General features: G+C 27.9%; 1 long non-coding RNA gene across 1 annotated transcript; it reads left to right on the top strand.

Moving 5' to 3' along the window:
- Nucleotides 1-4379: 4379 nt before the first annotated feature.
- LOC116404427 lies at nucleotides 4380-7493 on the top strand. Its single transcript, XR_004217272.1, has 3 exons — nucleotides 4380-4757; nucleotides 5200-5455; nucleotides 6840-7493. It is a non-coding gene; the product is annotated as an uncharacterized LOC116404427 (long non-coding RNA).
- Nucleotides 7494-12399: the final 4906 nt, after the last annotated feature.

Genomic DNA, 12399 nt, shown 5'->3' with positions numbered 1-12399 from the left:
TTTTAAAAAGAAAATTAATTTATTATCAAACTCTTTTCAGCAAAGTAGTGAGTGAAATCTGTGACTCTTCGAACCACAAGTTCGAAAGAAAAAAAATTAATTGGTAGAGTTTAAATTGATCTTATGTTTAATGTGAATTTAGCACGATTTCTAATCATTCATTATGCACTCTTAAGATTACTACGAAAGTGAGATTAGGTATTGTGGACTTTTGGAGGTTTTGTACAAAATTAATGAGAGATGGGCCACATTATTTAATGGGCCACTTTTGGGCTCATGTGAACTAGAGTCCAAGTATTATACTACTCAATATGACAAAGTTAGACTTATTCTTGAGGTTTGTTGCCAATTGTGGAACATATGAAAGTCTTACATTTTAATTGATTTTAGTTTTAAAGTCTTGGGTTTTAATTGATTTTAGTTTTAGTATTATTAGTTTATTAAATTTTAACTCATACAACTTAAATTGATTTTTCTTGTAGCATTAATCCTCCAAACAAAAATTTTAATATATTTTTATAATATTGGCACTATTAAATTACTAATTAACTCAAAATTTTAAATAAGTAGATGAAGAGGTTCGATTAAATCTCAAATAGTTGTTTTTTTTCTTTTACTTTTAATAATTGGGGTCAAAATTCTAATATTTGGAACTCCAAACCATTATTTATTAAACAACAATTTATTTAAAGAATGAAAAATATTCTGAATTAGTATTTTAGTTTTATAAATATATTAAGAAATGAGTTGTCTCATATGGTTGTTGTCATCTTTATCTATTTTAATATTGAATCCCAATTATGAATTCTTCTTATAGAGATAAATTGTCAAAATCGCTTTCCCTTTCCCTTTTGTGAAAAAGATTGCTTCCTCCTCCTTATCTCTAACTAATTAAAATAAATAAAAAATATATAAATCAAACTAGATATCAAGTTTCTTTTATAAATTAAAAATCTAGATTTTAATCCCTATTTAACTTTGAAGTATAATATATTGGATATAATATTTTAAATTATTTTAAAAATTGAAATGTTGAAATCTTAGATAAATTTAAAGGAGGATCAATTTCTAAAACCTTTCTTAACATGGTTTATTTCAATGAAGAATTCAACTTACATTTTCTTAGCATGAACAAGAACATTCAAATCAATATCTCATATTCATAGTCTTTGCACTAATATATTGATCTATATATTATCTATAACTAGTGGGTCCATTTATATCAAATTAAGATATATAAACTAATGTTATTTTCATATATCACAAGCTCTAATTAACATAAAATATATATTATCAATTTAAATCAAGTCCAAATATTGTATGTTAACTAAGAAAAAATTAATTTTTCATAATAGTTAGGATTTCTTCTTAGTTCTTTTCTATATGCATATGTCCAACTATATTTAGGGAGAACTCACATATGCTTTCTCGCTCTTTACGACGAGGAGGTGATAGAGCGAGCTCACTTGAACAATGTTGTTTTGTTTTTTTTGTTTTTCTTATTTTAAGAGACTTAAATATGATGGAGAATAAGAAATTAGAAATCACATTAAATTATAATTTGTTTACATGGATATATTTAATCTAAAATGATCCATGTGGGGGACAACTTCTTCTCTTCTTCTCTTCTTTACTTCTCTTTGTATTTGTCAAGTCCTAGGTTCAATTCCAAAGCAAAGAAAACCAAAAGCTAATTAAATAAATGTTGTTATGATTTTTTTTCTCTTTTTTGTTAAATGGGACTTTAAAAGTGATTGTTTAATTTAATTATGTGTGTTTGTTTAATGTGTGTGAAAAATATGTTTCATTTAATAATTATTTTGTATTTTCTACTCCACAGAGAAGTACACAAACTTTATTTTATTTGTAAACTTTCCAACTATTTTGTTGTTATGTGAAATTTTAAACATTGTGTCAATATAGGAACATTTATTTAAGAGTAGAAGTTGTACTAAAAATGAGTAGAAAAAGTAATGTTAATTAATCCAAACATTATACCAAAAAACTATATCTTTAAAAACTTAACTTAAATTCATATCTACTAAGTTTTTAAAACAAAATATTACAATCTTGTTTGGATACTTTATTATTATTATTCACAAAAATGAAAGGGTAAAGTATAGAAGATTTGATTCTTTACATAAATTAAAGCAAAATAAACACAAATACGGCTCACCACAATTATTAGATATATGAAAACCCATAATGAGATATATATATATATATATCTGAAACAAAAATGGAAGTTAATATAAGATATTGATAATCATAATGTATAAGACGAAATGAAAATGATAAAAAGGGAGAATTGGAATTGGAAATTAGTAAGAAGAAAGAAAGAAAGAAGACATAAATCATAAAAAGGATGTAATTTATTGAAATTTGTCTCTCCCCCACACCATTTGATTCCCAATAGGAAAGGACAATGATTTCATGAAAGAAAGGGTTTCCACTCCTCGAGACTCGTGATCTAATCAAGCACCTTTCTTTCTTTTTTCCTCTTCATATTTAACCCTTTCAATATCAAATTCAACCTTCATTTATACAAAAATTAATTAATTATTGCTTTTCTTTTTCTTAGTGCATGGTGTAGTATTTTTTTTACGTACTCTTCAAATGTTCCTTCAAAATTCATATTACTCTATGGTAAGGAAAATCACATTGAGTAAGTGGAGGGTAAGAACTCAAATGAAATCATTGCTAATAGTATACATATGTATATGTTTAGACGTATAATACAAGCTTTCTAACCCTAACATATTAACTTAAGATTTTGTAATTTTAAGTTAGTTATTTGGGAAGAAAAAAAGAGGAATCCGCGCGTTCTATTTGAACATTTACTAAATTGATGGGTTTTGGATGGTGTTTTTGATTAAAAAATGAATGTATTTAATGAAAAAGAATTGTAGGAAAGGGTGGGTGATATGTCAATAGCAAACTTTAAGAGTAGGGTCCCATTGGTGTTCCCTTGATGGGCAACACAAGATGTGAAACCATGGAGGAAGAGGACAAATGTAACCCACCTACCCATTATTATCAATCTCTTCTTTTCTTCCCACCTTTTCTTTTTCCAAGTTTCTATTTTTTTTTTTAATTTTCTCACTTTTATTGTTTTTTCCAAAAGAAAAAGAAAAATTCCCCCTACTTTTTTCAATATTCAAGTATGAAAAGAAGAAAAGTCTATTAGAATAATTTTCCTGCCCAAATTAGTTGACAATTCTTTTGTGTGTGTTTTGTCACATTACCAATCACCATCAAAATTCCAAAGAAAATAAAACATTAGGTTAAAATAAATTCTTACCACTTTCTTCTTTTTAATCTTTTTAGTTTCTTTTAACCATTGTGTACTTACACATTTTCACTAGAATAAAAAAATTTACCTTGATATGTAACAATATAATTTTTCTAAGTAGAATATTTGAACCATACACCAAAAATATTTTTTTACTTGAATGGACAAGACATACTCATCCTATATGCGTAAACAAACAAGACTATACATATGACTTCATAAATAAGTCACAAATTAATTAAACGAACATATATATATATTTAGACGCGTGACAGGAAAATATTTAATTATTTTTAGAAGAAAAATTATAAAAGTTTCGAGGGAAATAGATAAATGGTAAAGGAAATAGACTTTAAGAAAATTAGAGAGAAAAAAGTTGTGAGTAAATTAAATATGTTAGATGAATTGGTAAAAACAAAGAAAGTCACATTGTGAGAAGAAATTTAGAGTGAAGCAAAGTTAGAGATTTATTTACTGGAGAGAGAAATTTTAAAAACAAATAATTTAGAGAGAGAAGCTCTTGGAAAAATGTTTTATTTTGAGAGAGGAAAAACGTTATGCAGTGACTCCAACCAAAATTTTAGAGAAATAAAAATTATATAAGTGAAAAGAAAAAATTAGAGAGAAAGAAATGTTGGAGAGAGGGAAAAAGAGAAAAAAAATTGTTGAAAACTTATAAAAGGTTAAATATACAGACTTTTATTTTAAAAAATCTATTTTATTAATTATAGGAGCTATTTATAAAATATAATAAAAATTTAAAATATATTTACAATACTAATTATATTCGTGTATATTAATATAGTTAATACACTAATAAAAGTCTATCGATATCTAATGTTTATCTAACCTAAAATTTTATTCTATTTTATAGAAAATTTGACCGACATTTACTTGTAAATAACATTTTTTTTCTGTTTTTGAAATAAAAGGGTTAAAATGCAACAAATTTGTTTTCAATTTTATATGTTGAAAATTGTATAATTGGATGGAGATTTGGTCCTTAAATGGGATAGCTATATAAGTGTGATTTCAAATCTAAATAATAATTGATGTGAAAGAAGCTAAGGTAACCAATTTGGGAAATTAACAAAAATAAGCCAAAAATGGAGGAATAAAAGATTTATGAGATTGATTTTTAAAAAGTTGATTTCTAGGACAAATTATGTGTGAATTGTCTAAATTACCCTTAATTCATTTTACCTTCCATTCCTTCTCCTCAACGCAGAAACAAAACGCAAAAAAAAAAAAAAAACACACACACACACATTCGCTTTCTTCTCCTTCTACTTCGGTGCATATCATCGCTTCTCGGATGTCGTTCGTCGCTCCTCCGGTGTGAACTAAAAGATCTGAACAAAGAGCCAAAGCTACACTTGTTACTTCTCTAAGGAAAAAACTAAACCCCCTAATCTTCTTCCTCCAAACTTTCCTCTGATTTTCGACTCAAATATTCAGCAATTTGGTGGGTAACTATTCTTTGTTTATTTCTGTTTTTCTTCCTTTTTAATACGTGAATTAGGGTTGAATCAAAAGACCGCTTACTGAGTCGAATCTTTGATGATGGCACACAGAGATCACGGTGAATTAGTACATGATAGAAAAACATGTTTAAGATTTTGCCGAAATTTTAAATAGAGACCTAGGTAAGGATGGATTAGCTTAGGTGAAATTTTGTGATCATTTTATGATCGTTATAATGGTTACAATTTTACTTGTTTCCAATTCAGTCTCCTATTTTTTGAACTGAGTAAGAGGGAGTGGATGAATATTCAATGGTAGCATTAGAAATGTATTTGTTTCGAAAGCCCATATGATTTTTTTCCTTTTGGGTAGATTCTGTTTTGCAATCTGAACGGACTTTATATATAGGGTTGGTGCTTCATTGTGATTTCTTTTTTTTTCAGTTGCTGCTAAGATAATTTTGGTGGAAGAAAAGAGACGGATCAATGCCAAAGGGTTTGAAGAGTAAATATCAATCTACTTCTCATTAGGTTTTGAAGGAAAAAGAAAAGAATTGTGTTAATGACCTTGAAGGGATATTCACTAATCTTCAAAATGCAAGGAAGGAGAGTCGTACTACTGACATTGCACGTGTCTCTGTTTTACTTTCGACTTCAACTCCGGCGGACGCTTCTCCACTTCCATCCATTTCGATTTCAGGTTTGTTTTCACCGGACCTCTCCATTTCTTATCCACTCCTCTACGTTGGCAGTGCCGTATCCATCATTTCCTTTGCAATGTACTGTAATAATAGAAAAACCATACCTTGGAGTTTAGAACTTGAATTCGAACATATATTTGGTATCCCATATAAACTCTGCAAAGCTACCAGTACAATAGAATATCATAAGCTGCATTGTTGAAAGACCATTTCCTTTGCAATTTGTTGAAAGACATTATCATAAGCTGCATTGTTGTTCTCTACTTTGTTAATGTTTTTAGTGATGTAGTTCCAATAGAATACAATCTTTAGAATGCATGTTTAGCTAGTCTAGGTAGTCTACTAGGTGTTAAGGCTTTAGGGTTAGCAATTTTATTAGACTTAGCTACTTTGCCTTGAATTTTTCCATCATCTCGTACCTATCAGCACCTATCTCGCACCTTCCAAAATTTTGAGTAGAAGTCCCAAGATGAGAGTGTTAACCTTCCTAAACCGTTTAGAATGCATGTTTAGCTACTCTACTAGGTGTTATGGCTTTAGGGTTAGCAATTTTATTAGACTTAGCAACTTTGCCTTGAAATTTTCCATCATCTCGCACCTATCATATCTCACCTTCCAAAATTTTGAGTAGAAGTCCTAATATAAGAGTGTTAACTTCCTAAACCGTTTAGAATGCATGTTTAGCTAGCAATTTTATTAGACTTAGCAACTTTGCCTTGAAGTTTTCCATCGTCTCGCACCTATCAGCACCTATCTCGCACCTTCCAAAATTTTGAGTAGAAGTCCCAATATAAGAGTGTAAACTTCCTAAACCGTTTAGAATGCATGTTTAGCTACTCTACTAGGTGTTAAGGCTTTAGGGTTAGCAATTTTATTAGACTTAGCAACTTTGCCTTGAAGTTTTCCAGCATCTCGCACCTATCAGCACCTATCTCTCACCTTCCAAAATTTTGAGTAGAAGTCCCAAGATGAGAGTGTTAACCTTCCTAAACCGTTTAGAATGCATGTTTAGCTACTCTACTAGGTGTTAAGGCTTTAGGGTTAGCAATTTTATTAGACTTAGCAACTTTGCCTTGAAGTTTTCCAGCATCTCGCACCTATCAGCACCTATCTCTCACCTTCCAAAATTTTGAGTAGAAGTCCCAAGATGAGAGTGTTAACCTTCCTAAACCGTTTAGAATGCATGTTTAGCTACTCTACTAGGTGTTAAGGCTTTAGGGTTAGCAATTTTATTAGACTTAGCAACTTTGCCTTGAAGTTTTCCAGCATCTCGCACCTATCTCTCACCTTCCAAAATTTTGAGTAGAAGTCCCAAGATGCTAGTGCATCCATGTTTAGTAAGTCTCTTATGCAATTATATTTAATTAGTTTTTTTTTATGCAGGTTTCAGTATGGCTTCAACATCAACTAACGGTCCCATGTACAAGATTGACCCTGCTCATCATTTTCAGTCTATAGTAAGTAGTTTATCACATTTAGTAAGCAGGTTGACTATGTTGTCGGATCAAAACAAGACTGTCAAGATCCTTGGGTGAATGTTGATTACATTTACTCTCCATTCAATATCCATGGCAATCATTGGATTCTATTATGCTTGGACTTGGTACGTTGTCAAGTTAAGGTATGGGATTCGCTTCCGTCGCTGACGAGTGCCGAAGATATGAGAAGCATATTAGAGCCAATTCAAGAGATGGTGCCAAATTTGCTCGATGCTACTGGATTCTTTGTTAGGAGAGGCGGATCATCAACACACAAGGAACCTTGGCCACTTGTCATTGTCGACTCCATTCCACTTCAACGCAACAATAGTGATTGTGGTGTATTTACAATTAAGTATTTCGAATATGAAGCTTCTGGTTTAGATGTAGCTACATTATGTCAAGAAAACATGTCATATTTTAGAAAACAATTGGCATTTCAATTATGGACCAACAATCCCATGTATTGACTTTTAGTTCCAACTTTTGAAGGAATTGTATATGTTCCAAACTATGTACATAAATAGTTTTATATAATGGAATGAATACCATTTTTGTTTTTTGGTATGCAATTTTTATTTCATTATCTTGGAAAATTGTAAAGTGTGCAGAACTTTTATATAATGTACAACAATGCAGGTGAGAGCAACATTTTCATGCTCTTAGAATTAGGAAGGCCAATTTATCCCACAATGTATGAAAATGGAGAGAGATGAGAGAAAAATGAAATATTCTTTTTGGAAGTGAGAAAATGGAGAAAATGGTTTTCAAAGGCCGGTGGGAGACCATGGGAAGAGCTTCAGAAAGAAATTTCAAGAAAACGAATTAAAGAATGGAAAAGGAAGAAAAAGGAAATTTCGTGAAAATGAGGGAAAATGGAACACCAGAGGGAGGGATGAGAGAAAAATGAAACATTTTTAGAAAGTGAAAAAACGGAGGGAGAAGGAGAAGAGAGGATTCATAAATTGATTTTAGGATATTTTTTAACTTGAGGGTAATATAGACTTTTTCCAACTAATTTGTCCTAAAAGTCATCTTTTTTAAAATTCATCTCAAAACTCTTTACATCCTTCCAAATTATCCTATTTTTGATAATTCCCCAACCAATTTATATTTGGAGTAGTAGTAGCTTGACCAAAACCCTAATTATACATCTACAAAAGTTAAATCCAAGTCCTTAGGAACAAGAAACCAAAATATACACATAGTCCCCTTAGTGTGTTATATTTCAACAATTTAATAATTGTTAAACAGTAGGAAACCCACAAACTCAATCTAGCCACTTCAATCAAAACCCTAAATTTAAAATTTAAGAAAAACATATATTATACTAAGTCAAGATAGAACAAAAATATTTGTATTTTGTACCCTTCACACACTTATCAAATAGACCAGACATGTGGCTTATGTTTCACATTAGGATAAAAAAGATTATGCATACCACCGTCAATTACGAAAAGTTATTCAATTGGGTAGAAGAATTGACATGACTCATTTTGAACGAACATGATAATAAAAATTATGAAATCTAAATCAAAATATTAACAATCATTTGGTACTCACCCCATTCAATGTACAAAGGCAATACAAAATAATAATCAAATTATATATGCAACAACTATCCATTCATAATCGTTCTCTTCTTTTAAAATTAGTTTAAAATTCTAGACAAAATTTAAAAACTAAAGTGTTGTTTAATAATAATTTTGGTTTTCTATTTTTGAAAATGAAGCTTGTAAAGAATACTTCTGCTTTGTTTTTAAATTTTCAAAATTTAAAATAATATGCATGATTTTGAAACAGGATTGTTATTATATTTTAATTATTTTTTAAATTTACGTGATTCTATGTACATAGTTATACGGCTATAAGAAGTGATGAAGATGGGATATGAAAAATGAACATTTATAGGAACGAATCAAATATGGTTGGAGATGGTCACACAATGGTCTTTCGTGGATGAATAAATATGGCCCCATAACCTAATCTAACCTAACCATTTTTCTTTTTATTATTCATTCATGGCAATGAACAACAATACCTCTTAGCCATACACGTGAGTCTTTTTCATCCACAATATAATACAAAATCTTCATCTTCTTTCACTTCAATCATACACGTTTTCCTTTTCATCTTCTACCCTTTAAAGACGTGGAATTTAGTAGCTCAACTGTTAAAGTAGCAAAATTAAGATATCTATTATAATTTCTCTCCAAACTAGGTTTTCGAATTTTAATCAATCATCATAATTGTTTGGAAATCCATTCATTTTTTTTGTTTTAGTTAAATTAATTTTGAAAAAGTAAGCTTATAATCGTAATTTCTTATAACCATGGTTGAATTTTAAACTAAATTTCAACCAAAAAAAAGTTTTAAAATTTATTTTTAACTTAAATTTTAAAAAATAAAAACAGAAACCAAATGGCTACAATATGATACTATATATATATATATATAGTTTTTATATAGTTTCGAATATTTAAGTGTCAATTTTGGTGATCTCTATACTTTTAACTTAGGTATATTTTACTCCATTCTTTCGAGTTGCTTATCTCTTCATCTTAAAAGTTTATTTTATTTCTTTTTATATTTTAAGAACTAACACCACACTGTATTTTCAATGTTCGTTATTTAAAAGGATTTTCGTGATGAGTATGGAATTTGAAAATAGATATATGTATACTAGTTAAAGATACATTACTTTTCATGATGAAAATAAATGTTTTAAAAAGTATGAAAACCAAATTACATAGATATAAATATAGAAAGTAGGAGGATGAAAAATTAAGTGGTCCTATGCCTAATATAATTACATTAATTATCACACACATATATATATATACTTGAAAAAAAACGTGTTCAAAAATAATTTTAGTGAGAAGAGTTAATTGTTTAAAATGATTTTAATAATTCAAAATTTAAAAGTTATTATTTTCACTCTCTTTTAAATAACAAATAAAAAAGTATTTTAAAAGTAATTTTCATACACGTCTTTCATATATCCCATCACAGCTATGTATTATTTAAAATTCAAAGACTTGAAAATTCTACCCAATAAATAATTGATTCTCAATTTTTGTTTTTATAAATGAATGATAGAATTGAAATTTCAACTCTAAAAATTAAATGAAAAGTTACTTTAATGATGTTAGAAAATATTCTCTTGCCACCCCCTATTATCCTTTAAAAAAAGATATAGAATATTGGTTCATCATCCATACATTTCTTTCAAGAAGACATGGATTTAGAAATTATTAGGTTTAATTAAGTTATAGATTAAATAAAATCAAGACTACCACATGACTTAATTTCAATTATTGAGTTTGATTTTTACAAAATTCTAATATCAAATCATTCTGGTTTTCAAGTAATTATCTTATTAAATTATTTCATGATGAATAAAGATTTGAACAAAAGAAATCATATATGAAGAAATTTGGTTTGGTTAGAGATGGTGCAAATAATAATAATGAATATGTGAGGCAGAGACCGATGATGATGAGGAGCACTAATTAATTCCAAAATTTAACACAAAGTTGTTTATTTTATTTGGGCAAAACATTTCATGCCCTAAAAAAGTAATTGCAAATAAATTAAGAGTGCTTCTATATATTTCCAATATAATTTCAACCATAAAAGAGACCCCTCCCTATAAAGTACAATTAATCAATATTAACTTTTGTGAAATAAATAAATGAATAAATGTAGGTCTTTTAGATACTTACTCCCACAATCTAATGTCATCAAAAGATTTCATATCATAGGACTTAGATTAGGGTAATAGGTGAGAAAAATGTTATTGATCATTTTCAATTTTACTTTTTCTTGAAGAAAATGTTATTTCATTTTGGTAGGTAACCTTTTACCCATCTCCACAACTTGTAATTTGTTTTTTAATCTAATAAGTTTCTTTATTATTCACAATTTTGGTTCAAATTTTGGCTTCAATTTTAAAACATTTCTATATCATCATTAATATTTTTGTATTTTATCAATAGAGAACTAAGTGTATTCTAACCCATTTCTTAAACCCCAAAAATAAGTTATTTAAAACATATCATTATTATTTTAACTTTCAAAATAACTTCCCTTCCCATTTTTTTAAAAAGAAAATTAAACTAATAGATATAGTAATAATAAACTTAATTTTAAAATTGTCTCAATCTTATCAATTTAATTTTCACTCACCTTCCCATTCAACATCATGGAACTATTTTATTCTAAATGGTTAATTAGACAACCATTCAAAGGATCAACGAAATGTGAAAAATTAATAAGAATTAGATCGAGGTATATTTCTAACTATATTTTGAATAATTATCTTTGATTTTATACGATAACCATTTTATATTTCACTTTATAAGTTTAAAATTAAGAAAATTATCTTTTAATTGAGTAAATTTCCAAAAATACTTACAAATATAACAAAATAGCATATAACTTATTTATAATAGGCCAAATTTATCTTTATCTATATCTTTATCTATATTGCGTTTTGTTGTAGATAAACGGTAATATTTTGCTACATTTGTAAATATTAGTTTACGATATTAAAAAAAAAATGAAACATTGACCACATACTTCGACCATTGAATTAGAAATTTAAAAGTTTTCAGTAGATTTCATATTCAAATTAAATATATTGCTTAGTGGTCGGTGCATTATTCATATAAATTTATATAAATAAATATAAAACTAAAAAAATTGTAATATCATTTTTTTTCATTCTATCATTTTTCTTTATTATTTACTGGTGGCTAAATTTTGAATGGAGGGAAACCAAAGTAATTTTAATATATTTTATTGTTTTTACATTTGATTAAGATTTTAAATTTACTTTTACAAGTTTGTGATATAATTGAAATCAACCCCATAGTTTAAGATTATAGTTCATAATTAAGCACAATTTGTATGAACAAACTTATTTTTTAATGACATGTTCAACTTCAAAGTTTTTGAAGAAAGAATAGTTCGATATTTTATTATTAATTATTATTTTATATATAAAAGATTGATTTAGAATGATTTGAATTCAAAAATAGCTTTTCAAGGTTTGGTTTAAACCATTTTTATCGAAAAAGTTTAATAAAAATAAGTTTTTTTTTTTTATATAAACATTTTTTCTTAAAAATCTAGATGAGACTTTAATTTCCATTAAGATTTCTATCAATTTCTAATGAATCAATTTATATAAATTGATAGCAACCCAATTTTAGCATTCACAAATAAAGAAATATCTGATTGCAAAATGTCAAAGAGCCAATACCCTTGAAATAAAATCTACACAACATTTTTAGCCACGACAATTTTTGAGTAGGGTCTATTCATCATTTTTTTTTTTATCAAGTCTATTCATCAACTAAAGGTAATGTAATTAGACCAACAAAGATACACTATTCCAAATATTAAAAAGAAAAAAAAGGAAATTGAGATTTTTACACGTGAAATCTTTTAGGGATTTAGCT

This window comes from Cucumis sativus, chromosome 6 (assembly GCF_000004075.3).
Source record: "Cucumis sativus cultivar 9930 chromosome 6, Cucumber_9930_V3, whole genome shotgun sequence".
Classification (NCBI taxonomy): Eukaryota; Viridiplantae; Streptophyta; class Magnoliopsida; order Cucurbitales; family Cucurbitaceae; genus Cucumis; species Cucumis sativus.
Note: the sequence above shows the minus strand (reverse complement) of the source record. Positions and strands in the feature narration are given on the sequence as shown.